Source organism: Myotis myotis, unplaced genomic scaffold, assembly GCF_014108235.1.
Source record: "Myotis myotis isolate mMyoMyo1 unplaced genomic scaffold, mMyoMyo1.p scaffold_m19_p_2, whole genome shotgun sequence".
NCBI lineage: Eukaryota > Metazoa > Chordata > Mammalia > Chiroptera > Vespertilionidae > Myotis > Myotis myotis.
The window spans coordinates 137,109,906-137,128,212 of record NW_023416324.1 but is presented as its reverse complement, the minus strand read 5'-3'; the positions used below and the strand labels follow the sequence as shown (position 1 = coordinate 137,128,212).

General features: G+C 43.5%; 1 protein-coding gene across 1 annotated transcript in view; it reads left to right on the top strand.

Annotated features, from left to right (window-relative positions):
• Positions 1–18,307, top strand: part of TMEM45A (transmembrane protein 45A) — a 99,964-nt gene that overhangs the window by 501 nt on the left and 81,156 nt on the right. The window lies entirely within an intron of this gene.

Below are 18,307 nucleotides of genomic sequence, written 5' to 3'. Positions count from 1 at the left end.
GATTTTTATTTAAGTTTTTGGTTATCTGTACGCTATTTTTAAATTTCCTGGGAACAGACATTAAATTGGTACCCTGTTGTAAATCTCTCCTAACTTCAAAAGTTGAACCTACTGATAAATTTATTTTTCTACTTGCTTTCTGTGAAAACAGACTATATATTTGTAAAGCTGAATTCTTTATACATCCTCCTCTCTCTGACTGTCTTGATAGAAGGTTGAGAAAATTACCTGGCTTATTCAGAATTAACAAAACTTTTGCTTCATGAATGGGATATTTAATATTAGATTATTTAAAACCTCAATTATACAGGTAATTGCTATTTGACTTACATTTGAATGTCATTGTAACTGAAATGTGTCTTTTCTATATTCTCCTATCATAGTGGGAGGCCCAAATTCCTTTATGATTGTCAAAAAAATCTTAAACATATGACAGACAACTGTGTTTATCAGTAACTTTGTGCTATAATTGTATATTAATCCTATAATTCTATCAAAATAATATGCAGAATGATCACTAGATGTGTATGCTTGCAGACTGTTCTGGTATATATTTCAGGATGGAAATGATGGCAAATACTGAGCTAGGTAAGTGGCCTGAGGCCCATTCCATTAGAAACAGCTATAATTCTCTCTGTTTAAACAATGTTTCGGATTTGAGACCTTGTCAGATATTATTTACTATCATGGCAGATCTGACCAGAATTGATCTTTAATTCTGGCTTAAAAAAACAGTAGGTGAGAATTTGGTGTCTAAATTGCAAGTTGCAGATCATGTTTTTTTTTTTTTTTTTTTTTTTTTTTTTTTTTTTTTTTATTGCTTAAAGTATTACAAAGGGTATTACATATGTGTCCTTTTTTCCCCCGTGCCCTTGACAGTCCCCTAGCCTCCCCTACCTCCCAGTGTCTTATGTCCACAGATCATGTTTTTGATTCAAAAGGTCAATGCATACACTGGGTGGAACAGTTGAAGTGGTTTTCAGGGATGCAGGGTTAGAAGGAACAGTGTTGCCGAGAAACAATATAAAGAGACAGCTGGCTTGGTTCAATCCACAACCCCACTGTTGGACCTTGGGCATGTTAGCCAGCCCCTCTGTGCCTTAGTTTCTGCCTCTGTAATGTGGAGACAGTAGCACCTACCTCATGGGGTTGTCTTGAGGACTGAGTTAAGATATGTTAAATACTTAGAACAGTTCTGGCACGTAGTCTTTGCTGTTGTAGTGACTCTTTATTGCCTTCCCAGCTCCTCCTGCTGCACACCAGTTTTCCCAGCCACCATCCTGACCTCTGTGCTAGCAACTAGTATGCTGACCACTTGTTAGCAATGCACTGTAGAGGGTTGTACAGGAGAGTTTTGAGAGGGGAGTGAGGTAGAATTTATCAAGTGCTTTTAGAAAGATCTAGAAAGGTCTGGGAGTTCAGAGGATGGAAAGATGACTTCTTATTATAGGATGGCTTCATGGAAAGGTTGGCATTTCTGGGGGAAAATTTTGCCCACCAGTTTTAATGGAGAGGAAAGGGATCATAGAGCAATAGCAGGGGGCAGGCATTTTAGGAGGAAGAGAAAGCCTGGGCAAAGCACTGAGGCTGGAAGGTGTGCTCTATGTGGAGACTGAATTGAAATGCAGGACAATCTGAGGGGTTAGTGAGTGGAAAGGTGGGAAAGGTGGGAGAGGTGGAAAGCCTGATGGGGAAGGAGAGGCGTGGGAGGTAGATTGGTGGGGGATGGCAAGCTGCACTGGCAAAAGTTACATAGTGGAAGTATTTCTGGAATGACCCATCTCGGGAGTCCTGTCTCTACCTTTTGCCCAGCGTACCCTCCCTGTCTGCTCTGTTGCTTCTGTGACCTGCCTTCAGGGCCTGCAGGCAATAATGGGGTAGGATGGACCAGCGAGTCTGGACCCCACTTTTTGACTCCTTCTGTAGTGGCTGTCTTAGAGCTCTGCTGAAGTGGTCTGGCCTCCTGGGCTATTACAAGGGCGACTTCTCAGAAACAGGGCATGCCCTAAAGTCTTTGACTTGGATTATTGTTGCGCCTCTCCCCTCCCCCCATACACACACACTGCGTGCAGAATAGCTCTTTCTCCGCCCACTGACAGGATTGTCTAGTCACATGTTAATACGTATCCTTTTATAATGTACAATTATTGAAGTAGATGAGACTTCTAATATGCACCTAGGTAGAGAGTCAGTTTGGAGATCTCTTGCTTTCTCTTCCTCCAGGGCGTATGTCAGAGTGAACCCGAGTCTGGCCCTGGTGCTGCTGCTAACCACCTTTGTGATGTCAGGCATAACATTTAGCCATTATGGTCCTCTCTGGGCCACGATCAGTAATATGGCCTCTAAGTTCCCTTCTCCCTTGGATGCTGTTTCATTCTTCTCCTCCACTATCCCAGGGACAGCCTGTTGCTTGCAGATGGCTATTTGATGCATCCATGGCTAACATTTTCTCACCACTAATACACGGCAGCTATTATTCTAAATGCTTTACATGTCTCAGTTTATGTAAGCCTCTCAACAGCCCTGTGAGGGTTGGTATTTATTAGCTGAGAAGACAGAGGCACAGGCAGATTAAGACTCTTGCCCAAAGTCACACAGTGAACAAATGGCAAATGCAGACTCACACCACAGCACAAGCCTTTAAAAAAAACTTTATTGTTCAAAGTATTACATAGGTCCTTCTTTTCCCCCCATTTACCTCTTCCAGCCCGCTCCCGTCCACTCCCGACCCCCCAGGCCCTCAGCACCCCATTGTCTGTGTCCACGGTTATACATGTATGCATACAAGTTCATTGGGTGATCTCTTTCCACCCACCCTCCCCTCTGAGGTTCAGTAGTCTCTTCATGCTTCTATGTCGCTGGGTCTATTTCTGGTCACTAGTTTATTTGGTTCACTAGATTCCACATATGAGTGAGATCATGTGATATTTATTTTTCTCTGACTGGCTTATTTCGCTCAGCATAATACTCTCCAGATCCATCCATGCTGTTGCAAATGGTAAGAGTTCTTTCTTTTATATTGCCATGTAGTATTCCATTGTGTAGATGTACCACAGTATTTTTGTCCACTCATCTGCTGATGGGCACTTGGTCTGTGTCCAAATCTTAGCTGTGCTATGAACATAGGGGTGCACATATCCTTTCTGATGAGTGTTTTGGGCACAGCCCTAGCCTTAACCACAGTGGGGCTGCTCTTCTTTGTGGGGGTGGTAGTCAAGAAGTCCATGGAGGACGGATCATTGAAGGAGCAGGGAACATTCGGAGAATCACGTTGGTGAAATTTCCCTGGAGGGGCCAGGATACCATCATGATCTTGCTTGTGGGATGTGCTGCACATGGGGACAGGAGATGTTTTATTTGTTCATTACTTGGAGCTCATTGTTTGTTCCTCCGTTTTTCCAACTTGTTTCTACAGAACCACCATAGTCCTGGACTTAAAGTACACATTGAATAGAGGTCAGTTGGATGATTAGCTTCTTTGAAAAACCAAAACAGTGTATAAAAGTCAAAAGTAATGGTTTCCCCTTTATTTACTTGCTTTCTTCCCATTCCATCACACTCTCCAGGGGTAACCTTTGTTATAGTTTTGTCAGTATCTTTCCAGTCCTTCTCTAAGTGTCCACTCACAGGTATAGATCTAATCATAAATATAATTTTAAAATATAGATGGGACTGCAGTATTTTTTTTAAATAGGGACACTATGAAATGTTCCAAGGCTTATGGAAAAATGGGGCAATTCCAGGTACATATTCTATCCCAATTTCTTGGGCATTCTGGCTTCTTGTCTGATTTCTGGAGATGCTGTGGTTTTGGAATAAGAACTTCATGATGAAAGTCAATATAGGGCAATTTTAGGTGTCCTGTTACTAATCATACCCGGTCTGGATTTCAAATCATTTTGGGTTGAAAAGTATTGTAATTTGCTTTTTATCTCATTCCCTTAATGTGGTCACTCTTTTAGTATGTCACACTGACTAAGCACCTAGACCCAAGTCAGACTGTGACGGTTCCAGTCCCAGATCTGCTCCTTACTAGTGCGGTGCGCCTGGAGCAGGTCACTTTTTCTAGGAGGCTTTCTTATCTGCAAAATGGGGTTATTAATAGGCATTAAATGAGAAAATCAATTTAACTCACTTAGCGTAGTGTCTGAATCTTAGTAAAGCCTATACTAGTACATGTAAGCACTTCATTTTTTTAAATTGTGATAAAATATGACATACCATTTGCCATTTTAACAATATCTAATTGTAGAGTTCAGTGGTGTTAAGTACATTCATATTGTTGTGCAACAATCATGACTTTCCGTCTTCATAACTTTTTCATCAAACTGAAATTCCACACCCGTTAAATAACCGCCTGTTACCCTTGCTGTTAGCCTCTGATAACCACCATCATACTTTCTATCTCTACGAATTTGACTACTCGAGGTGCCTCACCTAACGGGAGTTATACAATATCTGCCCTTTTACAACGCTCATGTCACGCAGCATAATGTTTTCAAGATTCATCGGTATTGTATCATGTGCCAGAATTTCATTCGCCCTGCGTTGCTCCGTGATGGGGATACATTTCCAGAAATGCATCCTGAGGCGATTCCGTCCTTGTGCAGACATCCCAGATGCACTTACACAAACCTGGGTGGCAGCCTCCTGCACACCTAGGCTGTATGGTGTAGCCTATTGCTCCTAGGCCGCAAGCCTGTACAGCATGTTACCGTACTGAATACTACAGGCAATTGTAACACAAAGATAAGTCTTCAGGTATCTAAATGGAGACAAGGTACAGTACAAAATACGATAAGGTGCGTGCGCGTATGTGTGAGCATGCCGATGGTGGGGAGGGCAGGAGGAAGGCCGTGGAGGGAGGCTCCCTCTGCGGGGGAGTAGAGCTCAGGAGGAGGGATGGAGGATGTGAGAGAGAAGGAAGAGAAGGGGAGGAAAGTGAGAGCAGAGATCAGAAGAAAACCAGAAAAATAAAGCTTGAGACAAGAGATAATAAAGGGAAACGGGGAGGAGAGAGAGTGAGAGAAGGAGGGAGAGAACAGGCCTGGAAGGAGAGAGGGATGAGAAACTGAGGAAGGGAAGTGAGTCTGTTAGCCTTCTCCTCTTGCTCCCTCACCAACTCTAGGCCACAGCCTCCAGTGGGGCACAGGGCAGACAGACTACATGCTGAGCCTCCTCATCTATTTCAACCACCCAGTGCTAGCAGTAAGCTCAACAGTTAGTTGGGTCTAGCCTTTTCTTTCAACATCACAAATAAGCTTTTTGTTTATAATCTTAATCCTTCTGGGACCACTGTCATACATGCGGTTCCTCGTTGATGGAAACGCCATTAGGTAGCGCTTGACTGTACTTTTTAAGGCCAAATGATATTCTATTGTATGTATATACCACATTTTATTTATCCTTTCATCTGCTGATGGACATTTGGGTTGTTTCCATCTGTGATGGTTAATTGTTTATGTCAATTTGGCTAGGCCATGGTACCCAGATATTTGGTCAAATATTCTAAATATTTCTGTGACGGTATTTTTTTGGTGAGATTAAAATTTAGATTACTAGACTTTGAGTAAAGCAAATTACTCTCCATACTGTGGGTGGGCCTCGTCCAATTATTTGAAAGCCTTAATAGAAAAAGACTGATCGCTCTCGAAGAGGGAATTCTGCCAGCAGACTGCCTTGGGACTTGAACTACATGAGCTCTTCCCTGGGTTTCCAGCCAGCTGGCTTTCCATGAAGATTTTGAACTTGCCAGATTCTTACAGTCACGTGAGCTAATTCATAAAATCAGTCCCTATCTATCTATAATCTATCATCCATCCATCCATCCATCCATCCTATGGTTCTCTGGAGAACCCTGACTAATGCGTTATCTTTTGGTTATTGTGAATAATGCTGCTATGAAGACTCGTGTACAAATGTCTGTTGGAATTACTGCTCTCACTTCTTTTGGATATGGACCCAGAAGCAGAGTTCAGGATCACAAAGTAATTCAAATTTTTTTATTTTTTGAAGAACCGCCATAGCAGCTGCATCAGTTTACATTCCCTCCAGCAATGCACAAGGGTTCCAATTTTTCCATATCCTTGCCAGCACTTATTCTGTGTGTGTGTGTGTGTGTGTGTGTGTGTGTGTTTTAAATAATTGCTCTCCTTATGAGTGTGAAGTGATATCTCATTGTGGTTTTGATTTGCATTTCCCTAATGATTAGTGACCCTGAGCATCTCTTGCATATCTTCTTTGGGGCAATGTCTACTCGAGTTCTTTGCTCATTCCTAGGTCAGGTTGTTTATTTTGTTTTTGGTTTTGGTCATGGAGCTGTGGGAGCTATTTGCATATTCTCAATATTAACTACTTACTAGGTACATGATTTGTAGATATTTTCTTCCATTACCTGGGCTGCCTTTTCAGTCTGTTGATTGCGTTTTTTGATGCTCAAAAGTTTTTATTTTGATGCCATCCGATTTATTTTTTCTTTTGTTGCTTATGTTTCGGTGTCACACATTTAAGAAGTCCTTGCCAAATCAAATATCATGAAGATTTTCTTCTAAGAGCTTTTAGTTTCAGTTCTGACATTTAGATTTTTTTTATATTTTGAGTTAACTTTTGAATATGATGGAGATAAGGGTCCAATTTTATTCTTTTGCGTGTGGATATCTAAGCCATTCACTTATCAATCATTATGATGTTCACCTTTATAAACACCGTTAGCATAGGTGTAGCCATAGTATAAAAACATTGATTCATTCTTGACATTTAAAAAAATTATGTCTAAAGTGCTAATTTTTTCCTCATAGTTTCTACTCAAAATTTCTACTTTTTGTAACTTTTCATGTTTCCAAGGAAGAAAGATTATTTCTGTGTTGAAAGGGCATTAATTGTTGATAGCTTTCCTTCCTTCCTTCTTCCCTTCCTTCCTTCATGCCCTTTCTTCCTTCCCCCTTTTTATCTTTCTTTGGCTTTTATAATTGAAAAAGTAATAATTTATGTTTGCTTACAAAATTGAAACAGAGTATATAGTCAACGGTAATGGTTTCCCCTTTATTTACCTGCTTTCTTCCATCCCACTACTCTCCCCAGAGGTAAGCTTTGTTAATAGTTTGGCCTGCATTCTTCTATACCTTCTCTAAGAGGTCACTCACAGGTATAGATCTAAACATAAACATAACTGTAAAATGTAAATGAACCATATTATACTCACGGTTCTGCCTTTGCTTTTTAAAATTTGCCAGTATCTACGCACACACAAGCACATACACATATACGTGTGCAATATGCACACCACAGCTTGTCAGTGGAAGCGTACAGATCTTTGTGCTCTTTTTCTACAGAAGACCAAGTCACTTAAAGCACCAGTAGCATTGGGCTCAGATCCTCAAGCCAGGCTTGTTTGGACTGTTTCCTCTCTGTGGACTGTTGGCATCTCCCTGTGAGCCATCTGACTGTTGCCATTCTTCTCTGGCTTTCAGAGCTCCCAGCAGGACTCTGCCACTCAGCTGCCACAGTGAAACCTTGGAAGATGAACCCTTTTTCATGTACCTGCCGCCACTCTGACCAGCCTGGGCCTCGCTGGTGCCATCAACTCTCCTAGAGTGGCAAAAGGTCTGGAGGCAACTGCCTCCTTTCTTCCTTGTTGTCTAGAGCCGTCCTTGCTCTCCTTTGTGGCTTTTTAAACAATGGAATTTATTGGAATTATTAACTACTCTCATAAAATTCAAAAGACATTCCTCAGATCCAAATATCCCTACATTAAATTACTACTCCCACATTTTAAATAAAAAAAGAATAAAGTTCTGAATTTCACTTTGATACATTTAGGTATGGATTATTTTTTAAAAACATTTTATTTTCTCTTGATGTGTCTTTCAATTTAAAGACCCAACACAGAAATTTTTCTCTAATTATTTGATTCCTTTTTTAAAAATACTTTTTTTTTTAATTGATTGAGCCATGCTGGCGGGCCAATTATTTGATTCTTGCTTGCCCTCTTCCTGCAAGCCAGGCATAATTCAGACTAATGGTATGGAAAATTGTTAAAGAAAGAGAGGAGCCCAGCCTCTCAGTGGTTGAGCATCGACCTATGAACCAGGAGGCCACTGGTTCGGTTCAAGGTCAGGGCACATGCCTAAGTTACGGGCTTGATCCCTAAAAGGGGGCATGCAGGAGGCAGCCGGTCAGTGATTCTCTCTCATCCTTGATGTTTCTATTTCTCCCTCTCCCTTCCTCTTTGACATCAATAAAATATATACTTAAAAAAAAAGAAAGAGAGAAAAAGGCAAAATAGAGAGATATATAGTATTAAGAAGCACATTTAGGATAGTTTAGGAGCCTGCATATCTACTAAATAATGAAAATTCAATAATATTAAGAATGTCAGTGAAGAAGAAAAAAATCATAAAAAACTGCTTACAGCAAAAATCATAACACAGCTGACACTTGGAGATAAATGCCAGAAGATGAGAGGGTAACAAGGGGGAGGAAAAAAGGTTGTGTCGTGGAAGAATGGGGGGAACTGGGTCTGAGCTCTAGGAGCCCCGTACCTTTAAGCACACACTCAGGTGAACTGGCGCCCAGTTTCTCCATCTATGGCATTGCTCTTCCTCCTTCCGCTCAGCCCTCAGTCTGTGTGTACGAAGGGCACAAGGACAGACTGTGGAAGAGCAGGGTGATCTTGTTTTTTTTTTCCTTACTGCTTCTATGACTTCTTGGACAGCTAATTTCCAATGCACAGAGCAGACAGATGAATCAAAATCTCATCCTCCTGGGACAAATTTGGGATCCTCCTTATAGACATTTTCCTCATCAGAAAATTCCTACTTCTAAGAGAGGATTAATGAAGTAATGTATGTGGGGGCTTTGTAAGCTGTAATGTGCTCCACGGAGGTGAGGGATTGTGTTACCATGATCATGCCTTAAAGCTCATTCTTCACAGAAAGATACAGGAACAACTGTCAGGTGGCAGCCTCTTCTCGGGGTTCTTTGCATTTCATTTTCATAGACACTTCATGCGGTAGAGGCAGGCTAACATTTTCCCCACAATATAGATGAGGTAACTGAGGCCTAGAGAGGTTAAGTAACTTGTCCAAGGTCACACAGTGGTGAAGTCAGGATTTAAACACAGAAAAACTTCACTCTAGTGTCTGAACTCTAGCATTTATGCCCCATGTACATTCCCCTCAGGGGTGAAGCAACTGTTATTGTTGCCACTTTTCAAAGGGTTGGTAAGTAGTTGAGTCTAGTGCAGGTCAGCAGAGGTAGTGGTATCTTTGTACACACCGACCTCCTTATGCAGATTCCTCTTACCATCCTTTGTGATCCTGGGAGGGTGAAACACAGTCTTCTCTGTGCCTCACCTGCTCTGTCACCCTGGCCTGCATTATTGCAATGGCGTCTCAAACTTTCCATGCCGAAGGACCAGTATGGCTTTGGTTTTCTTTTTTTTTCTCCCTTCAGTCCAAGGTGACTTGAGATGTTTATAAAGATATAAAAACTCCTGGTTGGATTCTGCAGCAATTTCCACACTTATCTTATTGCAGATTGTAAACAGTTTGCTGACCAGCACTGGCCCAAAGGCATGGCTTCACTAACATTGTCCCAGGGCTCTCCTTGCTTTCATTTTTGCCACAAAGCAACCATGATAATTTTTGAGAAATATACATAAGTTTCTATCATTCCTTTGCTTAACCTCCCCCCCCCCACCATTGCATTCAAAATAAAATTCAGATATTCACCATGGCCCAGAAGGTCCTAGGTAATTTGACTCTGCCTATATCAACCCACCCCCGTCTCCACCTTGCCCACTCTTCCCTCAATGGCGATGAAATATAGTCAGGCTTCGGATAAAAAAAGTAGGTTTAAGTAGAGGACACATAATGATCTGGGTTGTGAGATACACTTTGTTTTGTTCTTCCATCTACTACCTCAAGCACAGATAAATGCTTTCATCACTTTCTCTAGTAGCAAGAAACTTCACACTAGTTTCAAAATGAGTGAGATGGCCAAAACCAAGTCCCAGAGATCTGCGAGCAATTCTGCTCATGTAATGTAACCTATTGCTTCTCTGACTACTCGGCCTAAAGATGTTTGTATTCTGTTTACACCGTATACGTGCTTTGTAGGCTGTCTGTTTCATTTCCCAGAAAATGAGACTGTTAAGATTAGGGAATAAAATATTTGATAGTGCGATGTTGTTACTGTTGATGAGAATTTAGTGGTAGGGAGCATGACTTTAATGAGCTGAGGGGGAAACACATCCTGGCAAAACAGTTTCCAGGCTGCTTTGGCTGTGGCCCTTGGTGCTTGCTATCCAAAGTGTCCCTTTTGTAGAGGCAGCCAAGATTCTTTCCCCAATTTACCCTTGCTTTTCAATTCCAAATGGTGCACTGCTATTGCAATGAATGAGAATGAGGTATCTCTATCCGAAATGCTTTGTTTAGCTACTTCTAGGAAACATACTTTGACAGCTAGAAGAAATATGAGAGGTCATCCTGAGGTCAATATCATTTCAGGCTGACCTTCCAATATTCTCTTTGACTTTTTTTTCTCTCACTTTAAAATGTATTTTTTATTCTTGATAGTGTTACAGATATCCCCCATTCCCTCCCCTCTTTCACCTCTCCTCCCAGCCCCCGCCCCCAGGTCTTCACTATTCTATTGCCCATGTCCATGGGCTATGCATATCTATACTAATAAAAGGATAATATGCTAATTAGACCAGGAGACTTTCTGGACATCCTTCTGGACAAAGCCATGTTGGCGGGGCTGAGGCAGAGGCATTTAGGGGTGATCAGGCCAGGAGGTGAGGGCAGTTGGGGATGATCAGGCTGGCGGGGGAGGGAAGTTGGGGGCTATGAGGCTGGCAGGGGAGGGCAGTTGGGGGTGATCAGGCCGGTGGGGGGGCAGTTGGGGGCGAGCAGGCTGTCAGGCAGAGTGGTTAGGGGTGATCGGGCAGGTAGGCAGGTGAGCAATTAGGAATCAGCAGTCCCAAATTGTGAGAGGGATGTCTGACTGCTGGTTTAGGCCCCATCCCTGTGGGACAGTCGGACATCTGCTGAGGGGTCCCAGATTGGAAAGGGTGCAGGCCGGGCTGAGGGACACCCCTCTCCCAGAATTTTGTGCACAGGGCCACAAGTAAGTTTATAAGTGCTTTGGTTTATCACTTCTCATCCCTCTAACCCCACATCGAGGTATTAGGTCTGTTCCATGCCTTCCTGCTTCAGGTCTTATTTTGTTGGTCAATTCATTTTGTTCATTAGATTCTGCAAGTAAGTGAGATCATGTGATATTTGTCTTTCTCAGTTTGGCTTATTTCACTTGGCATAATATTTTCAAGGTCCATAGATGCTGTCCCAAAGGGTAAGAGGTCCCTCTTTTTTTTTTTTTTTTTTTTTTTTACAGCTGCATAGTCTTCCATAGTATAAATGCCCCACAGCTTTTTTACCTGTTCATCTACTGATGGGCACTTGGATTGTTTACAAATCTTAGCTATTGTACATAACACAGCTATGAACATAGGGGTGCATATATTCTTTCTGATTGGTGTTTTGGGATTTTTAGGATATATTCCCAGAAGTGGGATTGCTGGGTAAAATGGAAGTTTTATTTTAAAAAAAATTTATCTATCTATCTATCATCTATTGGTTTGAGAGAGAGGAAGGGAGAGGGAGATAGAAACAACAGTGATGAGAGAGAATCATTGACTGGCCACCCTTCACAACCTCCCCCACCGGGGATTGAGCCTGTAATCCAGGCATGTGCCCTTTACCAGAATCAAATCCAGGGCCCTTCAGTCCACAGGCCAATGCCCTATCCACTGAGTCAAACTGGCTAGGGCAAACAGAAGTTCCATTTTTAATTTTTAAAAAATTATTGTATATATATATATATATATATATATATATATATATATATATATTTCAGAGAGGGAGGGAGAGGGAGAGAGAGATAGAAACATCAATGATGAGAGAGAATCATTGATTGGCTGCCTCCTGCACGTCCCCCTGTGTGGATAAAGTCCGCAACCTGAGCACTTGCCCCTGACCAGAATGGAACCTGGGACCCCTCAGTCCGCAAGCCAATGCTCTATCCACTGAGCCAAACCAGCTAGGGCTCATTTTTAATTTTTTGAGGAAACTCCATACTGTTTTTCATAATGGCTGCACCAGTTTGCATTTCCACGAGCAGTGAACTAGGGTTCCCTTTTCTCCACATCCTTATCAGCACTTGTTGTTTGTTGATTTTTTGATGATAGCCATCCTGACAGGTGTGAGGTAATATCTTATTGTGGTTTTAATTTGTATCTCTCCGATGATTAGTGACTTTGAGCATTTTTTTTCATGTGTCTCTTGGCCATTTGTATGTCCTCTTTGGAGAAGTTTCTATTCAGGTTTTCTGCCCACTTTTAAAATGGGATTGTCTTCCTTTTGTTGCATTGTATGAGTACTTTATATATTTTGGATATTAACCCCTTATCAGATGTATCATTGGAAAATATGTTCTCCCATTCAGTGGGTTCCCTTTTCAATTTGATGGTGGTTTCTTTTTGGTGGGCAGAAGCTTTTTATTTTGATGTAGTCCATTTGTTTATTTTCTCTTTAGTTTCCTTTGCCTTAGGAGATGTATTGGTAAACATATTGCTCTGTGAGATGTCTGAGATTTTACTATGTTCTCCTCTAAGATTATTATGGTTCGATCCTTGACTTTTTTTTTTTTTTTTTCGATCCTTGACTTTTTAATCCATTCCCTATTCCAGTAGTTTCCTAACTTCCAGAAGAGGATTTTATTGTCTTTTGTTAATGAGTTGTCATGATAATGGCAACGATTCTCAAATATTAGTGGCAAGAAATTTATATTCAGTAGATTTGTTGTGATGTAGGACTGTGCATTTTTGGTAAGCATCCAGATGATTCTGAGATAGGTGGTTCAAGACCTTTACTTTGAAAAACCCAGGTTAAAGAAGTATCTTTTCTGTGTAGTAATAATATTGATACTCTGAATGGCAAGCTCAGACTCTCCTCACAGGTTCCTGTCCTATGAAGTTTGAAGAATAAAATTCACGGACTAAAAGATTTTAAGCAAATGTGTGGAAGTTTATTGGAAGCATATACAAACTCCCCCTGGGGAGGAGTCCCCCAAATGGGAAAAACCTGTTCTCTCTCTCTAAATGGGAAAAACCTAGTCCAGTGAGTCTCTTTGTCTACAGGTTTATAAATGCTGGTGGCTTCTTTGTCTGTACATGTTACTTTCCAATTGGACCCTTCCTCATTTTATGTCCCCCGTGCTTTTCCCAGTTGGCCACTTTCCCCCTTTTCCCTGTGTGGTATCAGTTTCAAAGCTCACCAAGTGCCCCCCTCTTCTTCTTTCCCTTATCTTGTAACATTCTTATAAACCATCTGGCAACTTGGAGCTGTCTCTGCCCATCACATATGCATTCCTCTCCCATGGACACCCCTTCCCTAAAACTGCCTCTCCTATCTCTAAAGTCCTTTCAATATTGGTATTGGGTGCAAAGTTGATGGAATTTTAAAGAAGCTTTGTGTGTGCCCAAGATGGAGTAACAGGGCTGGAGTTACCTTTTGCCTGAAATAAAAAAATATCAGATAAAATATATGAAACAATGATTTTTGAAACATTGGCCTGCAGGCAATGAAGAGCAATGATCTCTAAGATACCGGAAACAAAAGAGGTGAGCTCTAGGAATACTCCAGTTTACTGAGTGGAGAGTGTTTTCAGGTTGAGACCTAGAAAGGGCAGCTCAGGTGGAACTCAGAATGCCTGAGTTGAGGACATGGTGCTAAGAGCCAAGGAAAACCAAGGGTGCTCGAGTTCATAGAACAGAGTACCAGCAATGAGAGAGCGGTGTGGGGAGAGGGGCCCACAGGTCTGCAGAACGTTCTCGTAAGTAATCAGCAAAGTACTGGTCAGCACATGTGTGTGAGGAGGCTACTGGGAAGTTGGGGAGTGGGGTGAGGGGAGACTGTGGGGTGAGATAGGGAGGCTCAAGGAGGGAGGAAGCGGGAAAGGAGTGGAAAACAATGCCTTCCACTCACAGAGGGCCCAGAATATTGTCTGTTCTGTCCAACCAGACTGGAAAACTCACAATTCATGTGGTATTGGGTAGAACCATTGATGCCGAAGGAGTTCAAGGGCCAGACTTCCCAGACACAAGCGGGAGTGAAGCTCTTGTGATATTTTCAGAAAATGAACTTTCTAAGACTTGAACGGGAGGATGGACTGTGGAAGAAGGTGTTAATGTAAAAACATTCAAACCTATTAAGAATTTTTGTGAGCTTATTTGAGCCAAACTATCGACAATTGCCAGGAAGCAGTATCTCAATGGATTGGGATAATGCTCCAGAGAATGGCGGGTTTCCATTTATTTTTATACAGTGTAATCAAAGGAGGGGACGTAGGTGAGTTACATGAAATCCATTGGTGATAGATTAGAGAGGTGGGAGAAGGCAAAGCCTGGGGATGCGGGGGCGGGGGGGGGGACCTCTGGGATTGAATAAAAAATAAAATGATAGACACATGCAGGGTAGCCAACAGTCAACAATGAACATGATAACAGTGAAGGAATTTGTGGTATCTGTCCTGGTGCCCAGGCACATTAGGTTGTGCCCCCAGGGGTCCAGAAAAGGGAAGTTACAAGTTACCCAGACATTTCAAGGGTATGTTATTGTAAATACAAAAAGACAATAGGCTCAGTTTAGGTAAAAATTGACCTCCTCAGGGAAAATACCAGCCTAGGACATGACTATCCACCATGACTGCTTTTATTTAAAGTTTTAATTTCAGGCCAGCCTTTGTGGTTACTTTAGGTCTAATATTCTGAAGCCAATAGATGACTCAGAATCAAAGGCCTTAGAGAGCAGTAGGCTTAAACCAAGGAGGCCAAGATCTGCTGACAGGTGTAAGGGGGGGTGCGCTAAGCCTTTGAAACCCAACTGGAACATTCAAGGAAGCAAGTCAGAAAGACGCAGGTGGAAGAGTCAGAGCTTGATTTCACTACCAGAGGTTCAAGGCTGGGCCAGGGAGGGGTGCTCTGGGGTCATACATAGGCTTAGAGCACTCGAGGTCCATAACTGAGCTCCAAGCTTTGAGTCGAGGCCGTCTAATGTCATTCTGAGGATGGGACAGGTTTTAATTTGGTCACCACGCATGTTTCTCTGCAGCATCACCACCCTGAAGTCCAGTCTGACACCCTGTCTTCTGAATATCTCTAGATGTTTTGCTGCTAGAATACAAGTTTTCTTCAGTCTGGCTAGTGCTAAGCATTTTGACATTCCTTCTCACTCTGCCTGTGCAAATATATGGCTTTTCTTTGTGTAACGTATACATCTCTTGGATGCTGGAAAACTATCTGTTTCTGGAAATGTTATAGCCCAGAACAGTTCTTAGGGAAGCGCCTACTTGAAGATAAGAGTTAGATATCATTACTATCATTTGGCAGAGATTTTACTTTCTTTGGGGCACTGGGACTAAAGGATCAGTCTTTGGGAAATTGGAAGTCAGTTTGTCTTTTAAAAGAGGGGCCTTAAAATCATTTATTTTCACCTGGAAAGGAGGCTTTTGATCAGACCTCTTGAAAAACTTTGCTTTTATTCCCAATGATAATCATACTGTGGATTGGGTAACAATACCTGGAATATAGAAATGGATGCTGCCCTGACTGGTTTGGCTCAGGGGATAGAGCGTTGGCCTGCGAAATGAAGGGTCCCAGGTTCGATTCTGGTCAAGGGCATGTACCTTGGTTGCAGGCACATCTCCAGTGGGGGGTTTGCAGGAGGCAGCTGATCCATGTTTCTCTCTCATCAATGTTTCTAACTCTCTGTTCCTCTCCCTTACTCTCTGTAAAAAAAAACAATAAAATATAAATTAAAAAAAAAAGAAATGGATGCTGGTCAGTATTCTCATAGTCACCAGGGTGTTTCCTACGGCAGATTCACTTGCAGTATTTAATAGTAATAATAATAATAATAATAATAATAATAATAATAATAATAATCCTATCTAATAAAAGAGAAACATGGTAATTAGCCATACCTCCGCTACCCTTCCCATTGGCTAATCAGGGCAATATGCAAATTAACTGCCAGCCAAGATGGTGACCGGCAGCCAGGCAGCTTGAAGCTAACATGACGCTTGTTTGCTTCAGTGATGGAGGACTCCAACATTCCCCACCTGCCTTGCTGGCCTCTGAGCTTGCAGTTTGAAACATTGTTACAAATATAGAAGCTAACCAAAACCCCAGAAACCTGCTTTCAGCCAGCCAGGATCTCAGAGCTGGAGTTGATACAGTGTTTCGATTATAGAACCCAAACAAACCAGATACCTGCTTTCAGCAGCAGAGGCCTCAGAGCTGGAGCCAGAGCTAAAGCTGGCCCAGAATAAAAAAGAAAAAGAAAAAAAGGAGCGGTTGGGAGCTTCAGTCACCCACCAGTCTGAAAACAGCCCTCAGCCCCTCACCCAGACTGGCCAGGCACCCCAGTGGGGACCCCCACCCTGAAGGGTGTGTGACCAGCTGCAAACAGCCATCATCCCCTCACCCAGGCTGGCCAGGCACCCCAGTGGGGACCCCCACCCTGATCCAGGACACCCTTCAGGGCAAACCAGCCGGTCCCCATCTGTGCACCAGGCCTCTATCCTATATAGTAAAATGGTAATATGCCTCCCAGCACCGGGATCAGCGGAGCTGAGAGGCCTCCCGGCACCGGGATCAGCGTGACAGGGGGCAGCACCCAAAACCCCTCATTGCCCTGCGGCTCTGTGTGTGACAGGGGGCGGGGCCACAACCTCCCTATCGGCCCTGCTCTGTTCCTGACAGGGGAAGGCGCCCCAACCCCCTGATCAGCCCTGCTCTGTGCCTGATAGGGGGGAGCTCCCCAACCCCCTGATCAGCCCTGCTCCTTGTGTGACAGGGTGCGGCGCCCCAACTCCCCCCCCCCCCCAAGGGCCCTGCTCTGTGTGTGATGGGGTAGAGCCATAAGCTCCCCATCTGCCCTGCCCTGAGTGTGACAGTGGCGGCGCCCCAATCCCCTGATCCGCCCTGCTCTTGAGTGACAGGTGGGAGCTCCCCAACCCCCCGATCAACCCTGCTCTGTGCGTGACAGGGTACGGAGCCCCAACCCCCCTGATGGGCCCTGCTCTGCACATGATAGGGGGCAGCGCCCCCACCCCCTGATTGGCCCTGCTCTGTTCGTGACAGGCAGTGGCGCCGCAACCTCCCCATCAATCCTGCCTTGAGTGTGACAGAGGGCAGTGCCCCAACCCCCTAATCGGCCCTACCTTGAGCGTGACTGAGGGTGGCATCACAACCTCCCGATCCGCCCTGCTCTGTGCATGACTGGGGGCGGCGCCCCAACTCCCCTATCGGCCCTGCTCTGAGCCTGACCAGGGGCTGCACCTAGGGATTGGGCCTGCCCTCTGCCACCTGGGAGCAGGCCTAAGCCAGCAGGTCGTTATCTCCCGAGGGGTCCCAGACTGCGAGAGGGCACAAGTGGGGCTGAGGGACCCCCCTCCCCCCCGAGTGCACAAATTTTTGTGCACCGGGCCTCTAGTAATAATAACAATAAACAGCAAGACTAGATGGTAGATGAAGTTAAGATTACACTTTAATTTCCTTCAAATTAGCATTGATTGGAGGAGGTTCTATTCCTCTCTGGTGTTTTCCAATGAAAAGAGAGAGAGATAGAGGGAAACAGACAGACAGACAGACACCCGAGAGACCAGGAAAGCTTGGGTGAGAGCTTTCTGCCTCTATCTGACGAGCTCAGGACTGCCTTCTGTACTCCCCACAGATCAGGGCCCATCAGCCTACCAGGAAGATGCAATCAAGACAAAGATGATGGTTTCTGGAGAGAAATACACAGATCACTTGATATAATCTAATTGTCTTGTTAACTGTGATAGGTGTTTCTGTTTTTGCCTTTGTGGTATTTAAAGTTATTTATGCTTTATGGTGGTGACGAGTGAGAGAGGGTGGGGTGAGTGGATGCACCCTGATAAGTGGTCACATTCTGATTGGTTCTCTAATGGGAGTTGATTTTTTCTGCAAGAAGAGAATCAGCTTGACTATGTGAAATTGGAAGGGGTCCAGCCTTTCACTTCGTCTCAGTTTCAGTGTCATTTCCATTTCCCCACTTTTGTCTCTGTTCTTTCCTTTCATTCCACTTCCCCCCGAAGCCCAGGATTGCCCTTCTGCCCTTCCTACTTTCTCTGGGACCTCATCCACACAGAAAGTGCACAGCTTCAGAAGAGGCTATGATTCGCTCTCCCCTCCCCCTCTTTTCTGTGGGTCTCATTTTTG